Source organism: Antechinus flavipes, chromosome 1 (assembly GCF_016432865.1).
Source record: "Antechinus flavipes isolate AdamAnt ecotype Samford, QLD, Australia chromosome 1, AdamAnt_v2, whole genome shotgun sequence".
NCBI classification, from domain to species: domain Eukaryota; kingdom Metazoa; phylum Chordata; class Mammalia; order Dasyuromorphia; family Dasyuridae; genus Antechinus; species Antechinus flavipes.
The window spans coordinates 105,490,792-105,515,908 of NC_067398.1; the positions used below are offsets into that span (position 1 = coordinate 105,490,792).

General features: G+C 34.8%; 1 protein-coding gene across 18 annotated transcripts in view; it reads left to right on the forward strand.

Moving 5' to 3' along the window:
- The window catches only part of PTPRD (protein tyrosine phosphatase receptor type D), a 2,844,105-nt gene that overhangs the window by 1,304,281 nt on the left and 1,514,707 nt on the right, over positions 1–25,117 (forward strand). The gene's annotated exons all lie outside the window — the stretch shown is intronic.

Consider the following 25,117-nt stretch of genomic DNA (forward strand, 5'->3'; position numbering starts at 1 on the left):
GCACAGCTTTCTGATTTAGTTTTAGAGAATGGAGGTGAAAGCCACCATTCCTAGGAGAATTATCAATGTGGAGCTTTGGCTTCTATTTAAGTTCCTGATTCAGTAACTGACCTTTCTTTAACTTCACCAAGACTCAGTCCTGACAAAAAGAAAATAAAGCCTAAACATGAAGAAATTACAACATACATCACAGGCTTTATTATTATTACTACAATGTAATAATGTAAACACAGTACAATAATGTACAGAATGAATAATGTAAACAGAGTACAATGAAACAAGATTATTCTCTTTTCTTGGGCTATTTGGTTGGTGGTGATACCCTTGCTTCTTGGTCACTATGGGCGGCAGATTTTTCCCTTCCATTTATATTTTCCAGATTCAATTTCATTTTTTTTTCTCAAGTGAAAGAAAGGGTTTGTTGAATTTCATCAGCTAGTTTAGCAGGTTTTGGCTGAACGACTACTAACCTGTAAAATGTTGCTTTAAAGAATGAATGCATTATGAGATGCACAAGTGAATGAATGTTTGTGAAGCCTCTAGCTAATATATCTCTATCACTCCCACTGCTTAGTAACCAGACTGATAGAATGTGGGAAGATAATTCAGATTTTGCAAGAGAAAAAAATGCTCATAGACACAGCTCCTATTCATTAAATTTTAGCAATATGGATTTTTTTAAAGAAAAATTTATAGCTAAGTTAAGGAGCTACTGAATGAATATGGAGGGATAGATAATTCTGCCATCATTATAATTGTACACTAGTCAAGTGTTATTAAAAAATCAGCCTCAGGACAGGAGAGAAGAGAAGAATCTTTCAGAATTGTACCAAATGTCTGAGGTGAGGATTTAGGGTTAGATCAAATAATGTAGGCCAGACATTTCAGAGAGGTGATTCTCATTAGAATGGATGAGTCTGTTGGTGGTTTTGCCATCTTAACTATTTATCCTTAGAGGAGTTTCTTTCAGTAATTCAAGTTCCCCTATCATATGTTACAACCCTCTTTACAGATTTATTTCTTTATATTCCCTCCATTATCAATGAATTCAAATCCATCCTTTCATTCAAGAACAATTAAAAATTTAACTTTTCCATGAATACTTTATATATTCCAATGTCTATTTATTATAAGCCTCTGTATTCAAAACCTTTTAAGATTAATAGAATATATCGAAACTTGCATTCACCACTTGCAAGGACCCAAGATCACCTCCTTGTCAAAGAAAGTCATCAACAGGAGACTAAGAGTTAATATTACCAATCATTTAAAAAAAATTGTTCAATTAAAAATGGAGAGTGAATTGAATTCATATTTTAAAACATACTTAAATGCAACTTTTCCCAAGTTTTCTCAGATTTCTTCCATTTGGTATTATTTTGTCACCTATTTAGATATCACAAAACACTTTCCTTTCAATGCGAAAAATATAATATATAATAAATGCATTAGATTAAAAGGTATTTATTAAGTACCTATTCAGTGCTAAACACTGTGCTTATAATTTGAGATATAAAGACAGAAATATAATAATGAACTTAAGATTTCATTGAAAGAAATAATGTCTATACACATGTATATGTGTATGTAAGAAAATATGTTAAAATGAAAAAAAAGTTTAAAAAAATTTAAATAGATATAAAATATGTTATTGCCAAAAAGGACTAATAACTGTGAGAATAGAAATAAGAAAAGATTTTCATGTGAAAAATAGTACTTAAACAGAGTTTTGAAAACAAATGTTAATAAGGACTGTGTATATTCTAAGTACAAAGAACAGTTTGCTTTTTGTTTTTCTTTTGTAGTTTCTTCTTTTAAAGAGCTTCTAAGTCATTGCCTTGTAAATCTTACCTCTACCCAGTCCTGCCACCTTGGTTCTCATTGTGGTGACTTAGAAGTATCAATTTTTTATAACTCTGATTGTGGCAGTTTGGTATTGACCTATGTGCAATTTGTCATCATTGATTTTCCCATTTGTCTTAAAATCTCCTTCTTGCGTCAGTGCCCTCTGACATTTCTGGGTGTTAGTTACTCCTAGAAAAGATGGAACCAATGTAAGAAATGAAGATGGGTTGAGAATCAAAGACAGACTAGAACAGCAATAAAGGGAGATATGGATTGAGGATAAGGGGGGAAACTAGCAAGACTATGAAAGAGATATAGAGGGAGATATTGACTCTGTAGTTTGGAAGACTAGTAAAAACCAGCACCAAGTTGGAATCTCCTATCCTGACCTCTTTGTTGTTATAAGAACTTTTACTCCAGTAACATCACTATTATTTAAGCCATATGAGAAACAGGAATCAAGCCTATATCTAGATTGAAGATGGATTATTGGTCCTATGCTTTCATGGATTCCATGACATGATTTCTGGACAATTATTCTCTTTTCTTTTAAATCCTGCAGAGTTACTGCCTATAGACAGAAACATAGATGGGATATGCCTGTCCTTCTTCCCTAAACTTTTCTTTCTTCCTTGTCATCTGACTCTCAGGTGCTGCTCTCAGTGGGGGAACAGTGAGAAATCAGGACATACACAGAAAGTCCTAGATAACCCAAGATAGGGTTTATAGTATTTTGTATGTCACTGAAAGGGAAGAGAAGACTGTGACAGAAACATCGATCATAAAAGGAATGAAAGAAATATTATTGCCAAACTTGTCTGGATCAATTATATTTGATATATAAATGTATATGTATATATTTATATGTATTACACATGTGTGTATGGGCATGTATCATCCTCAATTAAACAAATATTTATGGGATTCTTGCTGAGTTCAGAACACTGAATTGAGTTTAGTTACAATTTGGTTCTAATTATACATACATGAAAATAGAAATATAAATAAATATTGTTTTGACCCTTATTAGGCTCAGAGTGTTGAATTAAGTAGAAAGGATGATGGTGATAGAAAGTTTAATTGATTATTTAAACTTTTCCTTTTGTAACTCACTCCCTTTTAAGGGGAATATCATGAGAACACACATTAATATAATGACAAATAATGCATGTGTATCAAAGAAATCTATATATTAAGTACTATTTTCCATAATGTGATGTCTTGGTTTGAGAGAGACATTTTAGAGTTCTATGACATAATCCACCAGAGTTTATTCCAAGATATAATGGAAGAATCAACAATGTAGCTTTCAGGAATGAACCCTGACAGACTTTGTAGTCAGAGGTCACAATTTAAATTGTCACTCTGCTATCTCTAAACTGATAGAAATGCATCTAATTCAACCTCTATAGTCCTCAGTTTACACATCTGTTATCTAAGGCAGTTAAATTAGATGATCTTTTAAAGTTTATTCCTTCTAGAAATCCTATTAATTCTAAATCTGTGGTTGTTTTTGAACCATATCATTTGATAAAACACACATATAAACACCTTCTTCTGTGAGCCACTCCACCTGAAAAAATTCTACAGTTTTACAGTATTTATCTTACATAGTATGGAATTTCAGTTAATTGTTGCCATGATATTACTGAGCATCTGACACTCCCTATTCTGAAAATGAAAATTCATCAGAATTCTGGAATACTGTAAACTGTCCCATTAGGTTATTTTGTATTTGCAAAAGCATTCTAGTATGGGTTTGGGGTTAATTATTGCTGCAGTCATATTGGATTTTTTGAAATTAATGCTCTTCCAATAGACAAACCTTAGTTTGTTTGGAATGGGGGTAATTTATTGTGCCAAGTGAATTATTATTGGAAATAATGAAAACAAACTACTATGAAACTTGATTATCACAAAAGGCATTAGATTTTTCTACCATATATGTATTTTAAAATTTGACTACATTAAAGATTTCATCCTCAAAAATTACTAGTTAAGTGGCTTTTAAATTTAATTTTTGCTATTTACAAATAATGTTGTTCAGTCATTTTTTCAGTTATGTCAGTTATGCCTCTTTGTGAGCCCATTTGGAATTTTTGTGGCAAAGATACTTATAATGATCTGGTTAGCTTTCTGGAGGTCTCTGGACCAGCCTTCATTTCAGCTGAGTAATTACCACGAGGATAGCCAGAGATAAAATCCAAAAGTTTTATTGTCTTCTTCATGGTGTTTCCCTTGAGTGGGGGCTGGCTAGCTTTCTGGAGACCCTTCAGATGGGCCTTTGTCTCAGTGAGGTAAGCACGAGGACAGACCAGCCACCACAAGGCTGATGAAGATGGAATGTCTCTCTGAGTCCAAGAGCTTGAGCCCCAGCCTCCAGTCTTCTGTCTTCTCCAAGTGTGTCTCTGAGTCTGTTTCTAGGTCTGACTCTGACCTCTTAAATACTCAATTACCATTAAATCCTATGCTAGATATACTGTATGGCTCATTTCCCTTTTATAAAATGAAGTGACTAATGAATCATACTTCCAAGTTCTTGCCAAAGAGGAATTAGAATAGAAACGCTGTGTGACTTACCTTTTTATACCACAGCCAATGTGTAGCTTAGTTTTGATTGATTGTACTAGCATATTATGAGGAATCACATTTATTTGGAATGGGAGGAAAAATATGGGGGGAATTGTGTTTTGATATTTATATCCAAAGGGGGAAGAAAATAAAGAGATAATGATTCATTTTAGAATGTGAAGGAGAAAGCACAGGGAAATTCAGAAAGAAACACAGACAATAATGGCAGTGTTTTAATTATTGTCTTAATTTGAAATTACTTTAAAAAAGCAGCTTGTAAGAGGCAGTGTCATAGTTTCACACAGTCCTTTTTTTCTGTTGCCCTTTTTTAATGGAGAATGTTCATTTTTTTCCCCTTTTTTATTAATTTAAGTTTTTTTAAAAAATGAAAGATTTAGTCAACTTTTAAATCTAGGACCCTACAATCCCATATTCTATATAACTTTCCCTTGAATTCATCTTTTGTAATATTACAAAAACTAATAGGTCTTACACAGTTCTTATCACATGGACTCTTCTGTTGGAAAACATGGATGGCTCCCAATTTGCTACCCTAAATCCATACCTACTTCTCCAAATCCTTTATAATCTCTCTCCATAATACTTCTACATCTAATTCTCCAATGTTCACTAATATAGCCACAAAAGTTATTGTCATATTAATTTGCTGGTTATGCTACAAATATATTATGCTCGTGTCCATTTCTTTATTATTCTCTAAAATGTCCCTTTTCTTGAATGCCTTCCCTTCTCTCTTCTGCCTACCTGTTCCCTTCTACTCAATCAACAGACATTTATTAAGAATGTACTATGTTCCAGGGATGTAAATACAAAAAAAGTTTTGTTTTCTCTGCTAGATCCTATACTTCTTAAGGGCAGAAATACTTTGTTCTCCTCACAGTGTCTAACAAAGTGCTATATTAGGTGATAGTAAATGGTGATAGTAAAATTAGTTTACTTATGCAGTACCAATTACACTTCATAATGATTACTTGACATAAATAATTATAATATTAATATGGAAGCAGAAAAGGTAGACTCTCAGGAGAAATAATGAAAAGAAGAAGGAAGGAGCTCTAACAGTGCTATATTTCATGCTATACTACAGCGCAATCATTTTGCAACTTGGTATGACTTAAAAGAGAAAGCTAAGTTGGAAGAAATAAGGTACATAACATCCAGAAATAAATGTACCTTACTCTATTATATGATAAATAAAAAGGATCCTAGCTACTGGGAGGATGTAATGACCGCTTATTTAAAATCAGCCGGAGTCAGGAATTCAGGTTAAGGGAAAAATCTTCAATATTTATTGAAGTGAAGAGGTGAATAAAGATGGCGTTAGCAAATATAGGCAGCTGCGACAGGAAGCCAGCTAACAGAGAGTGATCTGAGCTGAGCCCACCGTGGCAATGGCCATCCCAAAAGTCTCCCCTCCCCTTCCTTTTCCACTCCCCTGCCTCCACCCACCAAAATCGTCATTTCCTATACAACACATCAGGACTTGCACAAAGAGTGAGTGGGGGCCATTCTTTCTCCAAGCTTATATATTAATAGAGTATGGTCCAATTACTATTTAGCCTCATGTACTTGGGACCTCAGTGCATCAACTCAAGCCTCAGCCCATTACATCTCCCGCTTTCTTTTGTTTTAGAACACAGGTGATCATGCCATCCCTGACTCCTCAGGGAGGTCAGAGCCCCCAAGGGGCGGTGATCACACCCTCCCTGATTTCTCAGGAAAGGAGGTGAAAGCACCAAAAAGGAGGTGATCACGACCCCCCTGACTTCTCAGGAAGGGAGGTGAAAGCACTAAAAAGGAGATAATCACGCCCTCCCTGACATCTCAAGAAGGGAGATGAAAAGCACCAAAGGGAAGTGAGGGTTGCTAGCAGGTTTCTGGGCTCAAGGGTCTTATTAGGCACAAACCCATCAGCATGGGAACACATAGCACATAGCAACAACGCAGAGACTATTAGTGATGACTCTCCCCACAGTCAGTGCAGGCTTGATGTGGTGTAACAAAAATGAATTGTACACCCAAGTAACGGTATAACAAACAATATAAATCAACATTATGATGTAAAAGATTGCCAGAAGTCCTAGAAGGAGAGTATGTAAACAGCAGTCACACATACACCTCTTCAGCAGCCAAGAGATAGTCCAAAACCAATCTATTGTCCATTGCTTCACATATCAGGGAATCCAATGATCCCCCCAAGTTTTTGAAGTCCAGCAAAAGTCTTTTTATGTCTTAGGGAATCCAATGATTCCAGCAGATTTTGAAGTCCTGTAACAGTCTTCTCATTTCTCAGAAAATCCAATGATTCCTGAGGGCTTTCAAGTCTTATGTCTCAAAGAATCCAATGATTCCTGAGGGATTTAAAGTCCTACAACAATCTAATGTCTCAGAGAATCCAATGATTTCTGAGGGTTTTGAAGTCCAATGATTTTCTAGTCCATGAGTCAAATGCCATAACTGCCACACTCTTTCAAAGGTGAGCACAATCAGCAACAGAACCACCTGGTATTTCTTGGGTCTTCTCCTTCGTTTCAAGGGTCTGCTCCGTCTCTCTGCGATGGACAAGGCGAATATGGCTCGTTGGCACCCATCTGATTCCTTCTCCACCTGTAGAGATACAAGCAAACCCTCTCCCCCAAGCAGTTAGCCTATCTGGTCCCTTCTATTCACCACTTTCTGGGTCTCTCCACATCACCTGGCGATTATCTAAGATAGTGGAGCTGCTCGCACTGGACATTGCCCTTCCGGTGGGTTATAAAACCTATCTGCCAGAGCCAGTGCATCTTTGTTAAAAATCAAGAAGTTAATAGTATAAAGTGCTAGATTTAGTAGTTCTCTAGGGTTACCTGTGGCTCCCCCTTTCTTTTGTTTTTGGAGGAGCGTCTTAATGTCTGTTTCTCCTCTCTACTATCGCCTGTCCTTGAGGATTAAAGGATATGCCAGTGGTGTGTAAAATCTTATACTGTGCACAAAAGTGTGCAAAATGTTTAAAAGTATATGCAGGACCATTGTCTATTTTTATTGCTTGTGGCACACCCATAATGGCAAATGCTTGCATGAGGAATTCAGCGACCACTCGGGCTGTCTCCTTTGCTGCTGGTATGGCAAAAGTGAATCCTGAAAAGATGTCTACCACAACATGGATAAAAGACAGACAACCGAAAGATTTATAATGGGTCACATCCATTTGCCAGATTTCATTGGGTCTCAAACCACGAGGGTTCTTCCCTGGAGGCAGTGTAGGAGCGTGGAAAGGAAGGCAAGCTGTACAGCTTTTTACTATGCTCCTAGCTTCCTCTTTTGTAATCCCAAATTGTAAACGCAAAGCTCGAGCAGCCTGATGGTATTTGGAATGGGATTCCTGGGCCTCCTGAAATAAAGGTGTACTGGCTAACATAGTTAAAAGGCTATCTGCCTTTGAATTCCCATCAAAAATAGGGCCTGGGAGTCCACTATGTGAGTGGACATGCAAGATATAAATCTTACCTGGATGTTTTCTCACTTGCTCCTGAAGTTCCTTAAAGAGCTGATAGATATTAGAAGCTGCAAATTTTATTTAGGCTGTGGCAATTCTTTGTACCACCCTACTGAATAGGCTGAATCAGCTATTATATTTATGTCTCCTGGGTAATAAGTGAGAGCTAACATGATTGCATATAATTCGTTCTGCTGAGTGGACTGAAAAGGAGTTCTGACTACTCTCTTTATAGTTAAATCATGAGAGTATACAGCACAAATATTGTGTTTGGATGCATCTCTAAAGATAGTTGGTCCTTTAAGAGGAACTTTAGAAACTTTTTCTTCCAAGAATCTATCGCCAATTATGTAAAAGTCTGGTTATCTTTAATGGAGACCCATGTATAAAATTAGGAGCCATGGCTAATAAAATTTGCCACTCTGGGATGGTCTCACAGCACACATTAATTTGTGTATTGGTGTAAAAGGTGTATATCTTATCAGGTCTTGCCCCAGATAACTGTACTGCTCGCTTAATGGCCTTTAACAAAATTCTAGCCACAAGCACTGGGTAAGGAGTAAGGCTTTGTTCTGGTTGTGCCAGGAGGTTCACCCACTCTATCACACTGTCTCCTTGATGAAGGACTGCTGTGGGTGCTTCTTGTGTGGCAAAAACTAATATTTCCAAGGGTTTTTGAGTGACTCTTTCAACCACATTGGATAAAGCCAGTTCAACTTCTCTCAAAGCCTCTTAAGCTTCTTTTGTAAGCTGGTGTGGTGAATTTAAAGCACTATCTCTCCTTAAAATATCATATAATGGTTGTAATTGATAGGTAGTCAAGCCTAACACTGGTCGCATCTATTGAATATCTCCTATCAATTTCTGGAAATCATTTAAGGTGTTTAGCTTCTCTGTTCTTAAGGATAGTTTTTGTACTGTAAGCACCTTAGGGTATACTTCATATCCTAAATATTGAAAAGGAGCATGTCTTTGAATTTTCTCTTCAGCTATGTATAATTTGTAGTATCTTAGTGTTTCTATGGTCTTTTGTAGACATGCTTCTAGCATTTGTTCCTCAGGTGCACATCCCAATATATCATCCATATAATGTAATAGGATAACTTTTGGAAATGCTTTTCTTATTGGAGCAAGAGCAGCAGCAACATACATTTGACACATAGTGGGGCTGTTTTTCATTCCCTGTGGCAAAACTGTCCATTCATATCTTTTATAAGGCTCAGCTAAGTTAACGCTGAGCTTTGAAAAGGCAAATCTTTTCATATCCTCCTTATCCAGAGGGATAGAATAGAAACAATCCTTAATATCGATGACCCAAAGAGGCCACTCTCTAGGCAATTGAGTAGGAGATGGAAGTCCAGGCTGAAGAGTTCCCATAGTTTCCATCTGTTCATTTACTTTTCTTAAATCAGTGAGCATCCTCCATTTTCCTGATTTCTTTTTTACAACGAACACTGGGGAATTCCAAGGACTTAGAGAAGGTTGTAAATGTCCTTGTTCAAGCTGCTCCTGTACTATATCTAATAAGGCCTGAATTTTATCGCTACCTAAGGGCCACTGTTCTATCCACATTGGTGTATCAGTTTTCCATTGGATAGGAACAGGTGAAAGTGTTGGCAAGCCTTCGATAGCAGCCCTGCTTAAAAAACCGAAGTACTCATTTTTAACCCTAATTGTTGTAAAACATCTCTTCCCTACAGATTGATGGGGAGTTTTTCAATTATAAAAGGAGTAAAAACTCCTGTTTTGCCTTCAAAGGTCCATCTCATAGGAGCAGCACTTACTTCAGCTGCTATTGATCCTCTTACTCCAGACATATAGGTGTCTGCTTTAATCTTTGGCCAGTGACTGGGCCAATTGGCACCTCTAATGACTGTACAATCCGCACCTGTGTCTACCAATCCTTCCAATGGTAGGCCATTTATATAGATCGTGAGCATAGGTCCGTCAGCTGTTACAGCTGATGTCCAGTATATTCCTGGATTTTGTGGTCTACAGTCAGAATCTGGGTGACTATCACCAGGTTGCTTATTAGGATTCTGTATGAGTAAACCTGATGCTACTACTTCTCCTGGGTGAAAAATCACACATTGTCTACCTGTATTAGTGACTGGGATATTATCTACACATTCCCCAGTTTCCCACATCAGTGTGTGGATGGACAGTTTTGTACGTACAAAAAGGAGGTGAAATGGTCAAGCCTACTGTGCCTGGAGGTAGGGGATCCATAGGCTGGAGAGGAACAGATTTCACCTCTCCAGGGGGTATCTCAGTTGTCCCAGCTGCATACAGCTCTATTCTCCCCAATTGTAATTCCCTTCTGCCATCAGGTTGCTTCCTGGCTGGTTGACTGTGTAATCCCTTTCTCCCATCATATGGCTTTCTGGCTGATTGGTCATGTCTGGGTACTAGACTTCTAGGCACTCTCTGGGTGCACCATTGGCTGCCATCATGCCCCAAGTGATTTTTGCCTTGGGCCCTGGGGCTGGGCCCCTCATCCTGTTTCCTTGAATCTGTCTACATTCTGAGGCCCAATGGAAGCCTCTGTTGCATTTTGGACATGGGGTACTGGGTCTTGTTCTCCCACCTTGTTTTCCCATTCTATCTCTATACCAACATTGAACTTTCAGATGCCCTACTTTTCCACACTGAAAGCATCTACGAGTCTCTCTGGAAGTCCCTTGCCAAGAGGGACTCTGTCTTCCCATGTTTGGATTTTGGGAAGTCTGCACCATAGCCTGGGTATAAAAGGCACCTGGGCCCACTGTGGCACAGCGTCTTATGATCTCCTCTAAAGGAGCATCCTTGTGCAGTCCTAGTATAATTCCTCTGCAAACCTCATTAGCATTTTCCTTAGCAAGTTGCCTTATCAAAATGTCTGTTATTGCATTTTCTCCATTTGTTCCTGTGATAGCTGTCTGCAAACGTCCCAGAAAGTCAGCAAAGGGTTCATTTGGCCCTTGTGTTATTTTTGTGAAGGCACCCCCTGTGTCGTCTTTATTGTGGAGGGAAGCCCACGCTTTGATAGCATTAGCAGCAATTTGCTCAAATGCTGCCATAGAATAATTAATTTGTGCTGCGACATCTGCATAAGGACCAACACCTGTAAGTAGGTCATAGGTGATTGCAGCATGAACTCCACTTTGATTATTTTGTTGGGCTTGTATCCTACAGAGCTCACTATATTCAGAAAGCCACAAGGAGTTTTGTCCAGGTTCTAGGCATATCTTTGCTATAGATTTCCAGTCATTAGTGGTCAAGATTTCAAAGGCCAAATTCTGTAATAGCATCTTAACATAAGCTGATGTAGCCCCATAAAGAGTGCAAGCTTTTTTCAGGTCTTTGAGGATTTCTATATCAAAAGAAGAGTATCTTCTACTTTCTTGACCTGAAGAATTAAACTGTTGAATAACTGGAAAAATGTGGTGTTGGAATTCCAATACATTTCTCCCTTCTTCTTTGGCCTTAAGTAGTCCCTTTTGCAATCTACTCAAAGGAGCAGCTGGATGCTGGGGGGGGAAGTGCTGGTGCTGTCACTGCTTCCCCCACTACCTCTCCTCCCTCCATCCCAGAGGGTGGAGTTGATGGGAGGAGAGCCAATTACCTGCTCCTCAGGTGGGGCTGAAGCTGCCTCAGATTCACCCCGCCCTTGAGCCTCACTTAAGTCTTCATGCCCTGCGGGGATATGGCCATTAATCTGTTCTTTGTCTTCCTCCTTTATCTCAGGCTTCCGCATTTGGTCATTCTTAAGAGTTTTTTCCTTTTCTCCTAGAACTTATACGGTATTTTAAGGCCAACTGTATCGTATTGTATAAATAAAATGTCTCGAAGGAAACTGACTGAGGACCGTTTTCATTGTTATATGCGGAGATCTGTTGACCAACCAATTTCCAGTTATCTAGAGAGATTTGCTCTTCCTCTAAGAACCAAAGGGAGGTGCGTTTTAATATAGCCAGAAGTTTGGCTGAGTGTTCCCAAGTTACAAGTAGCCCTTGCTCTTCTATCAGCTTAAGCAGGCTTTCTATAGCACCACTCCTGGGTGGGGCTGGGTGTGGGGGGGTTGGGGTGGGGGATGGAGAATCTTTAACTAGGATCTGTCCCATTTCAGCCAAAAAGTTACTAGTTTAGTCTTTAAGAAAATAAGTTCCCTGTTTGTCTTATACTCACCTAAGTTCCTGGTCACTGGAGACTTCTTCAGTGAAAATAGGGTCCTTGGTTCCCACGCTTGGGCGCTAAATGTAATGACCGCTTATTTAAAATCAACTGGAGTCAGGAATTCAGGTTAAAGGAAAAATCTTCAATATTTATTTAAGTGGTGAATAAAGATTGCGTTAGCAAATATAGGCAGCTGCGACAGGAAGCCAGCTAACAGAGAGCGATCTGAGCTGAGCCCACCGTGGCAATGGTCATCCCAAAAGTCTCCCCTCCCCTTCCTTTTCCACTCCCCTGCCTCCACCCACCAAAATCGTCATTTCCTATACAACACATCAAGACTTGCACAAAGAGTAGGTGGGGGCCATTCTTTCTCCAAGCTTATATATTAATAGAGTATGGTCCAATTACTATTTAGCCTTATGTACTTGGGACCTCAATGCATCAACTCAAGCCTCAGCCCATTACAGAAGGACTTAAAATTTATCAAAAATTTCTTAGAAATTGGACAGCTGTAGGAAAGAAATTAGATTTACATCACCACCAGAAAAGCCCATGTTTGTGAAAACATGGGTCAAGTGAAACAAATCAGTATGCTGTGTGTAAGAATGTTTATCTTATTCTTCAACTCCAGTCTATTACCTCTCCTTTAATATGTGAAAGTTTAGTTTCACAGTTATCATTTTGAATTCTCATTTGTTTACTGATTTAAAGCAGAGCTCTAAGATTTGTCAAAGATTATTTTTTTCCTCCTTTATATTTTCATTATATTGCCATTTTCCAAATTGTTTTCTATAATAGTTGGATTAGTTCAATTCCTAACCTAGCAGTGGATTAGTGAATTAATTTTTCTATATCCCTCCATCATGTATCATTTTCTTTTTTCACTCATTCTAACTAATCTGAGAAGTGGGAAATGTCATCTTAAGAGTTGTTTTTAATTTGCATTTGTCTAAGCAGTAGTAATTTGGGACATTTTTCTGAAGTTATTGAAAATTTTAAATTCTTCTAAAATTGATTCTTTATATGTTTTGATATTTGTCAACTGGGGACTGGTTTGTATTCTTATAAATTTAATCATTTCCATATATATTTGAGAAATGAAGCCTTTATTAGAGAATCTGTTTAAAAGATTTCCCTCGGTATCTTGTATCCTCTCTAATTTCAGTTGTATTAGTTTTCTCTGTGAAAAAGCTTTTTTTTTAATTTCATGTAATAAAAATTATCTACTTTATGTCCTATAATTCTCTCTATCTCTTGTTTGGTCAGAAACTCCTTACTTATCTATACATTTGACAATTATGTTTTTTCCATTGTTTTTGTTCAGTCATTTCAGTCATTTCTGACTAATTCTGTTTGAGATTTTGTTGGCAAAACTATTGTAATGTTTTGTCATTTTATTCTTGAGCTCATTTTATAGATGAGGAACTGAATCAAATAGCAATAACTAGATTAACAAGTGTCATATAACTAGCAAGTGTCTCAGACTGAATTTGAACAGACAAAGATGTAACCTCCTGATTCCAGTCCAGCACTCTATCTATTCCACTTATCTGCCCTAAACATCTCCCCTAATTTGCTTTTGATATCACTTTTCAATCTAAATCATTTGTTCATTTTAACTTTATATCTGGTACAAGGTATGAAATGTTCATATTTTCCCATTTTTACCCCACAATGTTGAGTTTGCACCTCAAAAAGCTTGGATCTTTGGATGTGTCAAATATTAGATTACTAAAATCATTTACAACTTTGTTTTGTGCACTTAATCTTTTCCCCTGATCTAACAATGTAATTTTTAGTAAGTAGCAGATTGTTTTTTGATGATGAGCACTTTGCAATATAGTTGGAAATCAGAAACTCCTGGGTCATATTCTTTAGCAGATTTTTAAAAAAAATTAATTCTCTTAATGTTCTTGACCTTTTGTTCTTCCAATTGAATTTTGTTGCTTTTTTTTTTAATACTATAAAGTTCTCCTTTTTTGTTTCTTTGATTGATATTGCATTGAAAAAGCAAATTAGGTAGAATTGTCATTTTTACTAGCATAAAATTTGATTAAATAATGCCTTCTGGTAGCTTTAATTTCAAATAAATTTTTGACACATTCGCCCTACTCATTTTTGATACTAGTAATTTGGTTTTATTTTCTATTTTTTTTTAAATCAACTTAATGAGTGGTTTATCTTTTTAAAAAAAAAATAACAAATTTTAGATAATTTGTCCTAGTCTAGTATTATTTGTTACTTTAATGGCTTTTTATTACTTTCAATTTTATTAGTCCAATTTTTGATTTTCAGAATTTCTAGTTAATTGGGGATTTGATTTCTTCCTTTTCTAAGTACTTAGGGTACTAAGTACCCTATATGTTAATCTTTACTTTTATTCTTTTATTGATATATGCTTTTAGACATAAAAATATTCTCATAGATATAACTTTAGCTGCTTCCCACAAATTTTGTAAATTTGTCTCACTGTTATCTTTCTCTTTAATTAATTTAATTTCTGTTTATTATGATTTGTTCTTTGATCAACACATTCTTTAGGATTAGATTATTGTTTCTAATCAATTTTTAATCTTTTCCCACTGCCATTTATTAAATATAATTTGATTGAATTGTGGTCTGAAAATGATGTATTTAATTTTTCTGACTTTGGTTGTGTGGGAGCCCCCTCCCCCAAAATGGTATTAAAAACACAGAATATCTTCGATGAGCATAAGCTAACCATACATAAATAATTAATTCTGAGATGACTATATAATCAATTATTATAGAAAGATGGATACAATCAATTTAATATTTTAGAATGTCTCTCACTGCATATTTTGTGCAGTTTATTGGACTTTCTTGAAGAAAGTTTTGTTCATAGTCATTGATATAGTATTTACCATTAGGTAGTATTACCTACCAGGATATCAATGACAGAATTATAAATAATAATGATATTTTGGAATTTGGCTATAATATCCATGTATGTTTTCTTTGTAGGATGTCTTTCAGTGGGTAGTTGTTAGATTTTTTTTCCCCCTACTTTTACTGTCCCTTGTTTCTATAACATGTCAGGACAATTTTCTTGATTTCTTGTATTATTGTTTTTTCTTTTGTTTTCTTATTGTAGTTTTCAGGAAATTCAATTTTTCTTATGCTTTCTTTTCTTTATATATTCTTCAGATCTTTGAGATGTCATATGCTCCTTTTTCCCATTCTTTATATTTTGTTATATTATCTCTTGGCCTCATAATTTAGAGGGCTTCCCCTACCCCACTTCTGGTTTTGATTTTCTTCCTTAAGTTTCTGAATCCCCTTTTGTATTGGATTTCATAATTTTCTTGTTTTTTTTCTTAGATTGTTCTTTTTATTTTTCTTAAATCTCTCATTTTATTTTCAAAGTCTTTTTCTGAATCCTATGAATTCTTTTTGTGCAGGTGACCATTTGATATTACTCTTAAGGATAGGAGAGAAGTTTTTTGGGTTTGTTTTTTGCTTCAGCATTTTCCAAAATTGAACCCTGATCTTTTCTATCCTCATAGTAGCTTTCTATAATTGGATTCTTTCTCCTTCTCTATCCTTATCTCTGTCTCTGTGTCTCTGTGTTTCTCTCTCTCTTTCTGTTTCTCCCCCCCCCCCTTTCTCAGATTATTGATATAATCACTTCTAGTCCTAAAGTATAGGAGTATGCCCTCAAGTCTTCTTAATTTTTCCCCTTTTTTCTGGAATTAGAAATCAAGAATTCCATCCTCCTGTAAGTGCCAGCAGACAGCAATGTCTACTGATTCTGCATTCTCTGAGCATGTGCTGCTTCATTCTCACTCAGGGACACATGTCAGTAATACAGGTGCCCCTGACATCCTTTATCAGCAGAGGTTCCCTTAATATTTCCTGAATTCGGCACTATCCAGGAGGTAAAAGTCCTGTGGTTGTAATTTCAAACTTAACTAGCCCCAGGGCTTCCTATTTGTTGTTCAAGGGAAATAGCTGGAGGTGTTTACACTTCACCCAAACCTCTATAATTGTCCTGGTGTTTTTCTTTACATCTTCTCTCAGGAGGTCTCAGGAGGACCACTTTTTTGTCCTAACTCTTGTTTATTTTTACCTTTCTAATTTTCTCTGAGGAGCTATTTTCTCTCTTTTTTTCTATATGGAAATCTGTAGATATGGGAATTTTTTTCACTTACTCTGCCATTTTCTCAGAATTCTCTCCTGTATTCTCAAAAAAAAAAAAAAAATGGTAGATTACTTTTGGAAAGTTCTTGAAATGTTGCTATTGCATATGATATACTAAATGTATCTACAAAAAGTGCCTAAATGATATCATCAGCAATGAAAAAGAATGAGTCCAAACACCTATGTTATGGAAGCAAAGCATAAAACAATGACAATAGTATAAAATGGGGAGATCTCATGCTCCTGTGTAGTCGTAATGACTAGTATTGTCCCTAAAGAGACGAGACTATAACTCTTGCAGGCAGAAAATTAGGCATTTGGGATGTTAGATATGCTATTAATATGACAATTAGCAACTATTTTTGTTTATGTTTCTTTGTAAGAAAGTCAGGTTCATTGGATACATGATAGGGCAATTGTACACAGAAAATAATATGATTTAAAAGCAAAAGACATCAATAAAATATTTTTAAGTAAATACAAATCAAATTATCCAGACAATGATAAACAGCTGGACATGAAGTACATTTATCTTGGATTAGGAATTGCACAAGGATGGTGAATGGGATTCAGAATTCAATGGGGTCTAAATCTGTAATTTCATTAATTTAGGGATCTCCCACATGAAGAAACCAAATATGATGCTGGATGTTGTTTGAGAAATTAATTTCCATTCATCGTTCTTATTGAACATACATTACCCAGTGACAAAAAATGTTTTTGCTTTAATATCAATCTTCTTCTAGTGATAATAATCATAATAACAAACATTGTTATTCATGTAGTGCTTTAAGCATTATAAAGTATTTTACATATGTTATCTCATTTCAGTCTCAGGATAACTGTGGAGTAATTATTCTAGATATTATATAATATGACTGTGAGTGAGGGAATATCATAATTTTAAAAGCAATCAAAATGACAAGTAACCAAATAGAAATGTAAAGATGCCTTAAAGGCAGTAGTATATTTCCAAAAAAAAAAAATGTGTTTGAGAAGTAACATAAATGATGCCATTTAGGCAATGTATAGCTGGAAAAGTTTTGGTTACACATAATTTCTAAAGTTTCTTTCAACTCTATATCTATATATCTGTGATCTAATAAGAATTAGAGAGCAGATGAATAACCAAAATGTTCCAATGTTCTCTTAAGAAGGCTAAAATAACTAAGTAGACCCTTTAGGAAAGTTATAGAAAGACATGACTAAGACTTGCAAAGGATAAGAAAATGTTAGAGAATAACCTCCAGAATACTATGTATCAGTGGAAAAAGTCTTCACACTCTACAGAAAGGATTTTTAAAAGAAAATGATATTATTAGGAAACTGCAATTTTAAACAATAAAAATTGCTATAGGAAAGTAACCAGAAGCATGCTTACTTAGTAGAATAAAGTTAAAATGTGAGACTTTGGTTAGAGTACATAATATGGTACAATATTAAATGTACTGAATTTGGTGTCAGAGGACCTGATTTCATATTCTGCTCTTCCATTCATTGGTTATGTGGATCTGGACAATCAATTAATGTTCCTGGGCTTCCATGTATTTTGTTTTGTTTTGTTTTTAATACTTAAGATCAGGTTGAATTAGATGATTTCTAAGGATTATTCTAAGGAATATCCATTATTTTGTGACTTTATATATCTCCTAGATAGATGTGAACATTGTCTTAAAAGTTTCTATTTCTAATTAATTATTAAATTAATCTTATTAATCCATTTCTTCTATTGTGTATCATGTTAAACACAAATATATACCTATGTATGTGTGTATACATATACATATAATATATATGTCTACAGTCTTTAAGCTGCCTTCATTGTTTTATACCTGTGAAACCTGGAGAGCATACTCATGTCAAGAAACTGAATTACTTTGATTTAAATTGTCTTGGGAAGATTCTGAAGATCACCTGACAGGATAAAATACTAAACACTTAGGTCCTTTCTTCATCTAAACTGCCAGTGATTCCAACTCTACTGCAGAGAGCACAACTTCCTTGGACTGGCCACATTGTTCAAATGCCGAATGTATGCTTGCCAAACACTTTTTTTTTTTTTTTTTTTGAAAATTCCCATAGGGAAAGCTCTCACAAGGTAGTTATAAAAAATAATGTGAAGATATTCTCAAGGTCTTTCTTAAGAATTGATTGTATGACATGGGAGGCATTGGCACAGGACCACTTAGCATGGCATGCTAGAAGAAGAGAAGGTTCAATTAATTTGGAAGTATGAAATAAACAAAGTTAGAGAGACCATCCCAAAAAAGTCATAGGGACTAGCTGTGTGTGACCTGTGACAGGGCATTCTGAGTTCATATTGATCTGATCAGCTATAGTAATTGGGGTGAAACTATAAACCTTTTATTTTCAAGAATACTACTAGAGATGTTTAAATGACTTTGTACCAAGTTCCCTTTTATTTTAATATTTTTAAGATAAAAAATCCTTAGTAAGATTATTAATGACTTCTATCTTTCCTTATTATGGAAAAAAAATACATTTTCGTTCAACATTTTAATGATTCCCTAAACTCTGATTAGTGTTTAGTTATCTTGTTGTTGTTGTAAGCATATTTAAATAAAATTTCTATTTAAAATGATAAGCATGTCAAATATACCACTGGCAAAGTACAAGGCATTTATTTCAAATATCTAATATGTCTCACTATAGTCACTCATTTTGATAGTGAATGATATATATTATATGCTACATTGCTTTTAAAAGCGTGTTAGCATTTGTCATCATCTTATTAAGCTTTCTTCATTAAAAGTGGTAGCACCAATTCCTGGAAAAACAGATATTTGCTCTGGATTTTCTAAAAAATCTGACATAGTACTAATTACATAGTATGGGCTCAATTAGTATTGTTTAAATTATGCTTGATTGAATTATAAATAGTATAATTCACTTAATATTATAATCCTGAGAAATCTTATGAGTTTATCTTGCTAATATATAACTAGAAGCAAATAATTGTACACCTGTTTTTCATCTAATTTATCTTTGTTAATCATGCGTTCTGACAAAACATAGACTTTGTGTATTGTAGTAAAGAGTGAAAATGATATAATTATAGCTAATTAAATAGAAAAATGAGGCTATGGAATTCATTAGACTTATAGCCTCTTATTTCTGGATTCAGATAAAATGATTTAACAAGAAGTACAATAGTCTCATCATATGCTTCTTTTGAGATTGAAAGGAACAGATACAAGGCTGCTAAGTGTTACAACAGCCAAGGGAGTCATGAAGGTCTTTGAAAAAAAGGTTGACTAGCTCATAGAATTTCATTTTATGCATTAGACAGAATGTGAATTTCCATTCAACCTTAACTAGTGCATTCACTGAAACAAAGGACAAGATCAGAGATGTTTAATATTAGAGTCAATCTGACATAATCCAAAGCTGGAAATTAATATTGTTTAAGGAAATACACTCATTGTGAAGTTGACATTGGCTGAACAGAACATTATAAATGCAATGAGGTTCTATTTTCCAAGTTCTTACAATTATTCTGAGATCTATTACAGTCCCATTTACAGACCACTTTAAGATTTGCAAAATGCTTTCCTCAAAACAAATTTATAAGGTAGACAATGTAAGTATTATTTCCCCCTTTTAAATATATGAATTTATGAAAATGTGTGATGATGTGAAATATGAAAAATGAATTGAAAGTTGTAATGTTAAGTTACTTGTTAATGACTACTTATATAATATCTACTCAAGGGAGGATTTAATCTCAGGGTTTTTTGGGTTTTTTTTTTTTTTTTAACTCCATCTTGAATAGTTTTTTTTTTTTTTTTAATTTTTTATTATTATATAGAGTAGTTTTTTTTTTTTTCTCAGACTTAGAAGCAACCATAAAACCATTTATTTCCAAAGAAACATTTTATAGGTGAGGAAACTGAAAAAGGGAAAAAGAAATTCTCCTATAATAACAAAACTAGTTAAAGGCAGGTTTAAAATAAAAATCTAGAACTTCTAATCTCCAGAACCACTTTTGTTTGTTTTTCTACTATAATTTACTGAGAAGCAAAGTAAATGTTAATTTAATTTTTATTTTAAAAATTATAGTTTGTTTTCTGAAAAAGGTATAAAAGTCATTTACATTCAATTATAATTATATTTTTTGGTACTTTAAATAAGTAACAGTACTGATTCACATTTACACATCATTTGCCCAATTATAATTTCTTCACAACACTTGGAGTTTTGTAATTCAAGAGCTTGTTTTTTGGTTTGGTGTGGCTTGGTCTTTTAGTTTATAGCTGAAAAAAAGAGAGACTCACTCAGTGTTACACCACTAATAAATGTCAGAGGTAAGGTTTAAACCAAAATCTCTTCTCTCTAAACTCAGCACTTTTTCTCTTATGCCACTTTTACTAAACACAATGTGTTTTCATGGCCCATTCTCTCATATTTTATGTATATGGTAATAAATGTGATTTTAGAATATAGTTTTCATGAGTTTCCATGCTCTAAGATGTCATCACCTGGTAATAAACCTTCAAGTATGTTAAGGGTATAGAGGAATTCTTCTCTCAGAGATTTGTTATGTATTCTGTATGTCACATCAGCTTGGGAAGGGTGGGACCCAGGGAAGTAAAAATGGGCATGGCCTCTGAGGAGGGAGATTGTACTTTGAAGGAGTTATAGGAAGTTTTGATAGATTCCTTGAGGTGGCGAGGGGTGTGTCTTCTTGCTAGATCTCCTCCTTGGGTGCAATTCAACTCCACATGCCTCCTTTCTCTGGATCCATCTATGACAGTGCTGAGTGGGCTGGGCACAGGTATTCTGGGAAAGGGGGAAGCATAAATAGACAGCTCTGAGTGGAATTTACACTCTTACTTCCTGTTACCCCCACTGAGAGGATGGCTGAATAAAGACAGACTGTTTATACCTCCCAATTAGCTCATCTCTGTGTTTATCCAGGTAGGCTCCCAAGTTTGGTATGTGTGACCCTGGCAGCCTGGAATCGTGTGCTCGGACAGTCTGGCACACTAGTAATAAGCCTCTTTTAATTTAATTAACTCAATACAATGTCACAATTATTTCATTATGAGGACTATTCTTAAAGCCTCTTGGTACTGGTAGAACCAACATAAGTCTAATGCAAATTGGAAAACTCAAAGCATGATAAGATTGAAAAAGACAGCTGTGATAGAAGAAAAGAACATAAGTCCCAAATGCCTTAAAATGTTAATTAAAGTCAGATTATATTTACTGATGAACTGCTCTGTTCATTCAATAAAATGTATTGATTAAACATTTTTATAAGACTTATTTTTTAATTCTATTATATATATCACTATGTAATTATATCATTAGTATTTTAGAATATGCTGCAGTAAATATCTAGAGAAAATAAATTCAGGGGAAAATTAAGCTTTATTTGAAGTTTTATAAAATGATGGAAGATAGAATTCCGCCCCTCTTGTCTTAGGACATTTCTTGGTGAAACTTTAATATTTAAGAAAGTCAATCAAGAGATATCTTCATTTTGAGATCATTCCTTTAACCTCCATATTATAATTGTCTTTCCCTTTCTCTATATTTTATAATTAAATGTTTTGTGATTATACGAATTGATATTAAACTTTTACATATTTATATTAACATTTTACATATTTGAAGCTCTTTATTTTTTCTGGTATCTCTCAGTAAGAAGCATATATTTATCCTCCTCTCTGTAATAGGGGTATGATAATTTGACAGTTTTGTCATTAGAAAATGAGTTGATTATTTTGGAGATGTTATAAAATATGATAGGGGATGTTTCTTGATCTTATACAGTGTTATAGACAGTAGTAGTATAGATATGTTTCTAGCTCTCAGAATTTGTGTAATCTTGAGCTAATTTGCAACAAAAGTATTTGTTGTTTTTTTCCCCCTTCCAACTAGAAGTATTTTGCTCCAAACCAAAAGAAGTCCCATATATCTTCCAGTCATGAGGAACTAGAATGTTCCTCTTCATCCTTGCCAAGATGAGGTAGGCCATACCAACTTTGGCAATTTCATTAACTTAAATATTGTTGAGTCAGGTAATACTAAACAAGATTTAATCCTGTATTTTCAAAAGTATGTGGAATATAGGTCCAATTATGTCATACTTTCTACTCAACTAACTCCAGGGGCTTTATTGCTTCCATAACCAAATATATAATCTTTCCTGTTTGAAATTCAAAGCATTTTATAATCAATCTCTCTCCTATCTTTTCAGCTTTTTTACTGCCAGCTACATACTCTTCAATTCATTATCACTAACCCCCTGCAATCCCAAGAAGTTGATTTTACTTCTCTCTGAGGCTGAACATTTTCTCTACTTGCTCCCCGTGCCTAAAATGTTCTCCCTCCTCAACCCTGCCTGCTATCTTTGCTTCACTTTTTAAGTCCCAGTTAAATTTCTGTCTTCTACAGGAAGCTTTTTTAAACCCCTCTTATTTATAGGGCCTTTATTTGGTTAATACTTCTCTAGTTGTCCTATATGTAGTTTGTTTATATGCATTTTCTTGCTTGTTATCACTCCCGATTGGATTATGAGCTCCTTGAGGGCAGGGACTATCTTTTGCATACTTTAATGCTCCCAGCAATTGACACAAGATCTGGCACTTGGGAGTCACTTCACATATATTTTTTCTGACTATCCTAGCACAGTGCTTTGTGGCCACTTTAGTAATCATCCTTTCTAAATACATCACCAGGTCTATTCTCAGACTTTTACCATCTAGGTCAAGTAAAGGTCAAGACCTTTACAATCTATGTCTCTCTAGAAACATTCTTTGAGAACTCCCATTCATGTGTTCAAACTACAAATAAGGAATTGAAATCATAAAGGAATACTAATTGAATTAAAATAAGTAGTCCAAGCACTTTAATGGATAGATAAGATAAAGCAGAAATTCTTAGTTGTTCCTAGGTTCATGTCCTCAAATGTAATTTTTAAAATATTATGTATTCATGTTCATACATGTTTTAGAATTAACACCTTAGGTCTTTGAGGTTTAGGCAATTTCATTTTTGCCTTTGTCTCTACTGCTTAGTGTTATTCCCGACCCATAGATCCTAATCCATTAAAGATTCCACATCTTTAATAAATTCTCATTGATTGATTAATTGGACAGCTATGTGGTGCAATGGATAATATATCAGATAGAAAGTCTTCCTAAATTCACATCTGACCACAGATGTTTCATAGCTGTTTGACTTGGGAATGCCATTTAACTCAGCTGGCCTCAGCTTCCTCATCTGTAAAAGGATATGTATCTAGAGTGAAATGACATACCACTCTAGAATCTTTGCCAAGAAAACCCTAACTAGGGTCACAAAGAACTGGACATAACTAAAAATAGTTGAATAACAACATTGATTACTAGATAATTGTTTCATATATATCAGAAAGAGAAATTTTACTCATCCCTACTCATTTTACAAATCCCAAATTATATTCAATATATTTACAAACAATTTTGTTCCAAATATTTATTATCAAATAAATTATATTCAGAAAATATTTATCAAATCCATACTAAAGTACTATGCTAAGAGTTGGGGTAGCCAGGATAGAAGAGCAAATAAATTACTTGGAAGCTGCAGTATTTTCCTACACAATTAATATTACAAATGACTATTCAGTTCTTGAGAGCCTTCAAAAGCTTATTTCACACAAAATAAATTGAATCGTATGCATTGTACCACAGAGCTGAAACATGATTGTTACTAAAGGAAACCTTGTTATGATATCTAAGTCAGGTCACCAGAACCTCATCTCACCTGTTTCTCTGCTTTCTTCCAACAGCATTGGGGTGGGCTCCTGTAGTGACTCTGGCAACAAGATCAGAAATAGGGGTTATTGTAATTTTTACAGCAGCATAGACAGGGTCAAAAATAAGAGAGGGGGCAGGGACCTATCAGTGGCAGAGGAAGAGGAAAGGGATGGTTCCTACACATAGTTTTTTGTACATTTCCCACACTCGACTAAGAATCTCTAGAGACAGGAATTGCCTTTTGACTTTCTTTGCAACATTAGTCCTTATTCCGATGTCTGATCCATGGAGGTACATCCTAAAATGTTTATTGACTGACTGGAACAGATAGAAGTTCTGGGGGAAGAGGAAAAGAAGAAAGATGATGAATATGTGGTATGATGCTTATGTTTGCCTATAATAAATTTCAAATCAGTGAGTTTAATTTTTTTTAATTCTGAAAATCTTTTGTATAAGGAGAGGAATTTCATAAATTGGATTTATGCATGCATATGTCAATAATATTTTATTTTATGTTAACTTTTCCTTAAAAAATATATCAGAAAATGTTTCTCTCATTATAAGCAGTTAATACTGCTTTTTAATTTTTCTCCTAAATAAGTTCACATCAAATTTTTCCATATATTAATTTCCCTGAATGATGGCAGGTGAGTTTTTCTTTAACAAGTATAAAAGCTTTTTTTATTAAAAAAAAAAAAAAACTATTATAATATAACTTGCCATTGTTTTGAATTCAATTGTAGTATAATTCAAATCAAGAATGAAAAATCTGATTTTAAAAACTGATTCATTTATTTGGCTCATGATCTTAGGACTGTCAATATACAGACATGCATTTGTATGTTATACATACATAATAGATATGTATATATATGTGTGTGTGTGTGTGTGTAGGCATATATATCACATTATATAATAACATTTTATTATATTTATATCAATAAAGACATGCTATAGTGAGATATGGATAGATAGCTATAGACAGATATAGATGGCTGTATATTACTTCATGCCCAGGGTCACATAGCTAGGAAGTATTAAGTGTCTGAGACCAGATTTGAATGCAGATCCTCTTGACTCGAACTGGTGCTCTATCCACTTCACCAACTAACTGCCCTTA